This window comes from Balaenoptera physalus (assembly GCF_965194825.1).
Source record: "Balaenoptera physalus genome assembly, chromosome: 4".
NCBI lineage: Eukaryota > Metazoa > Chordata > Mammalia > Artiodactyla > Balaenopteridae > Balaenoptera > Balaenoptera physalus.
In genome coordinates, this window is record NC_138891.1 from 111,039,254 (window position 1) to 111,043,735 (window position 4,482).

At 36.3% G+C, this 4,482-nt stretch overlaps 1 pseudogene across 1 annotated transcript; it reads right to left on the reverse strand.

Moving 5' to 3' along the window:
- Window positions 1-3,074: 3,074 nt before the first annotated feature.
- On the reverse strand, window positions 3,075-4,026 carry LOC309660377 (small ribosomal subunit protein uS5 pseudogene; annotated as a pseudogene). The gene has a single exon. The product of its transcript is annotated as a small ribosomal subunit protein uS5 pseudogene (transcript).
- Between the last annotated feature and the right edge of the window lie 456 nt (window positions 4,027-4,482).

Consider the following 4,482-nt stretch of genomic DNA (forward strand, 5'->3'; position numbering starts at 1 on the left):
CACAATTTTATTTGTCAGTTATATCTCAGTACAGTTGGATTATCTCAGTACAGTTGGATTTTTTTTTAAGTCAGGCCCCAGGGTCAACAGGAAATGTTCATTTGTCATATACCCACACACATATACCTATATGCACACATATATATATACATATGCATATATATATACATATGCATTTAAATGAAATCATATAAAATACTCAGTTAAAACAATAAAAGGCCAAAAAAAAAGTGAAAGACAAAGATAGGAAAAAAGAATAAGGGCAACAAATGGAAAAATGTAACAAATATGATAGACATTAATCTACCTACATCAATTGATCATCAGTGGTCTAAATGCACCAATTAAAAGACATAAATTGTCACAGTGGATCAAAAAAAAAGACCTAGCTGTATGTTTTCTACAGGAACCTACTTTAAATATATAGACACATACAAATAAAAAGTAAATGGATGGAAAAAAATAAACTATGCTAACACTAATCAAAAGAAAGTGAAAGTAGCTATTTTCATTACAGGCAGAGTAGACTTCAAAACAAGGACAGTTATGTGAGATACAGAAGGGCATTACATAATTATAGAGGGATTAATTCTCCAAAAAGATATAAAAATCCTTGTGTATGTGTCCAACAATAAAGCCTCAAACTATGTGGGGCAAAAACTAGTAGAATTACAAAAAGAAATAGGTGAATCCACTATCACGGCTGGAGTTTTCAATGCCTCTCTCTCATAAATGGACAGATCTAGCAGGCAAAAATTCAGTCAGGACATAGTTGAACTCAAAACACCATCAATCTACTGGATATAATGGACATCTATAGATTATTTTGTCCAAGAACAGCAGAATACAAACTCTTCTCAAGCTCACATGGAACACTCACCAAGACAGACCATATTCTTATCCATAAAGCACACCTTAACAGATTTAAAAGAATAGAAGTCATACAACATCTGTTCTAGGAACAAAATGGAATTAAACTAGAAATCAATAACAGAAAGATAATGGGAAAATCTCCAAATATGTAAAGATTAAACAACATAATTTAAAGTAACACATGGGTCAAAGAAGAAATAAAGAGAAATTTTAAAATATTTTAAGCTAAAGGAAAATGAAAACACAACTTATAATTTGTGGGATGCAGTGAAAGCAATGCATAGAGAGACATTCACAGCATTGAATGCATACATCAGAAAAGAAGAAAGATCTAAAATCAATAATCTAAGCATCTACCCTAAAAACTAGAAAAAGAAGAGCAAATTAAATCCAAAGAGAGCATAAGAAAAGAAATAATTTTAAAAATTGATTTATGCTCTAATGAAACTAAAAACAGAAAATCAGTTGAGAAAAATCAATGAAAGCAAAAGCTGGTTCTATGAAAAGATCAATAAAATCAATGAACCCCTACTTAGGCTAAATAATAAAAGAAAGAGGACACGAGTTACTAATATCAGAAATGAAAGAAGATAACATCACTACGGATCCCATGAACAGGGAAAAAATAATAAATATATACTATGAACAACTCTATGTCCACAGATTTCATAACCTAGATGAAATGGACCAATTCCTTGAAAGATACAATCTGCAAAACTTACAAAAGAATAAATAGACAATCTGAATAGGTCTATATCTATTGATCAAATTAATTCAACAATTAAGAATCTTCCAAAACAAAAACACACCAGATTCAAATGGTTCACTGGTGAATTCTACAAAATATTTAAAGAAAAAAATTATGTCAATTCTCTCAATCTCTTTCAGACCACAGAATCAGATATTACTTCCTCATTCATTCTATGAGGCCAGAATTACCCTAATACCAAAACCAAACAGATTATAAAAAAAAAAAAAAAAAAAAACTATAGACCAGTATCTCTCATGAACATAGATGTAGAAATCTTCAGTAAAATGTTAGAAAATTGAATCCAACAATGTATAAAAAGAATTATACACCATGATCAAGTGAGATTTACCCCTGGTATGCAAGGCAAATTCAACATTTAAAAAACCAATTAATGTAATGCATCACAACAGACTAAAGAAGAAAAATTACATGATTGTATCAGTAGACACAGAAAAAGCATTTGGCAAAATCCAATACCTATTCATGATAACAACTCTTGGTAAACTAGGAATAGAGGGAAACTTCTTCCACATGACGAAGAATATATAGAAAAACCTACAGCTGACATCACACTTAACTGTTTAGAAACTAAAAGCTTTCCCACTAAGATCAGAAACAGGGCAAGGATGTCCCGTTTTACTGCCACTTTTCAACATCATACTGGAAGTACTGGTGAATTCAGTAAGACAAGAAAATGAAAAGTAAACAGATTGGGAAGGAAGAAATAAAACTGTCTTTGCTTGCAGATGACATTATCATCTATGTAGAGAGTCCAAAACAATTTATTTTTAAAACTCTGGAACTAGTAAGTAAGTAGTAAGTAACTAGTAACTAGTAACTCTGGAAATGTTGCAGGATGCAAGGCTAATAAACATCAGTTACTTTCCTATATATCAGCAATGAAAGGTTAATTTGAAATTAAAAACACAATACTGTTTACATTAGCACCCTCAGAAAGGTATAAATCTAACAAAATATATATGTGGTTAATATAAAACTGCAAAACTCTGATGAAGGAACTCAAATAAGAACAATAAACAGAGAGATATTTTATGTTCATGAATAGGAAGACTCAAAATTGTCAAGGCATAAGTTCTTAACTTGATCTATAAATTCAATGCAATTCCATTCAAAATCCCAGTAAGTTATTTTGTGGGTATCAACAAACTAACTGTAAAGCTTATAGGGAGAAATAAAATATTTAGAATAGCCAATGCAATACTGAAGGAGAAGAACAAAGTTGAATAACTGACACTTCCCAAATTTCAGACTTACTATAAAGCAACAGTAATGAAAGCAGTGTAGTATTGATGGAAGAATAAACAAATAGATCCATGAACAGGATAGAGAGCCCAGAAATAGACCCACATATAGTCAATTGATATTTGACAAAGGAGCAAAGACAATACAATGGAACAAAGATAGTCTTTTTTTTTTTTTTTTTTTTAGCTTCAATCACTTTATTTTTCTTATAGAAAACTATGTGGTGGCTACAGCTGGAGCCTGGGTCCTCTGCACGGAAACTCTGGTGTGGGTCTTCACAAGATGGTCAGTGAATTCCTGATACGGAGACTTGGTGAACACCGTCTCTTTCCAGAGATCAGGAGTGAGATAACTGAAGGTCTTGGAAATGGTATCAAAAGTGGCCTTGGCGAAGTTGCCCAGCGTTGCAGTGCTGCCCCTGGCAGAGGTGTAGCAGTCGTCAATTCCAGCCATCACCAGTAGCTTCTTGGGCACAGGGGCTGAGACGATGCCAGTGACCCTGGGGGCAAGGATGAGGCGCACCAGCACAGAGCCACAGCGGCCAGCCACCTTGCAAGGGACGGTATGGGGCTTGCCAATCTTGTTCCCCCAGTAGCCTCATCACACGGGGACGATGGAGAGCTTGGCCAGAATGATGGCCCCACGGATGGCAGTGGCTACCTCCTTAGAGCACTACACACCCAAACCAACATGTCCGTTGTAATCCCCGATGGCGACAAACGCCTTGAACCTGGTCCGCTGGCCAGCACGGGTCTGCTTTTGCACAGGCATAATCTTCAAAACCTCGTCCTTGAGAGATGCCCCCAAGAAAAAGTCAATGATCTCAGATTCCTTGATGGGCAAAGAAAAGAGATAGATCTCCTCCAGGGACTTGATCTTCATGTCCTTGACCAAGTGGCCCAGCTTGGTGATGGGGAGCCACTCCTTGTCCTCGGCCTTGCCTCCGCGAGCTCCGCGGCCTCAGCCCCGGCCCCGACCGCAACCCCGGCCCCGGCCCCGGACGCCGCTGCCGAAGCCTCCGCGGAAGGCACCACTGCCTCCCATGCCAGGGCCCCCGGGGCCTCCAGGGCCTCCGGGCCCTCCCGCAGCACCGGCGTCATCCACCATTTGGTGTTTTTAGGGGAAAAAAAAGCCAAAGATAGTCTTTTAAACAAATAGTACTGGAACAACTGGACATCCACGTGCAAAGAAAAAAAAAAAAAAAAGAAGAATCTAGCCACAGACCTTACATCCTTCATAAAAATTAATTCAAAATGAATCGCAGAACTAAAATGTAAAAACCAAAACTATAAAACTCCTAAAAGATAAACTCCTGAAATCTAAATGACTTTGGGTATGGTGATGGCTTTTTAGATACCAACATCAAAGTCAAAATATATGAAAGAAAGAATTGATAAGCTGCATTTCTTTAAAATTAGAAATATCTTCTCTGTGAGAGACATTGTCAAGAGAATGAAAAGGTAACCCACAGTTTGGGAGAAAATATTTGCAAAAGACACATCTGATAAAACATTGTTATCCAAAATATATAAAGAACTCTTTAAACTCAACAATAACAAACAATCTGATTGAAAAATGGGCCAAGACCTTAATAG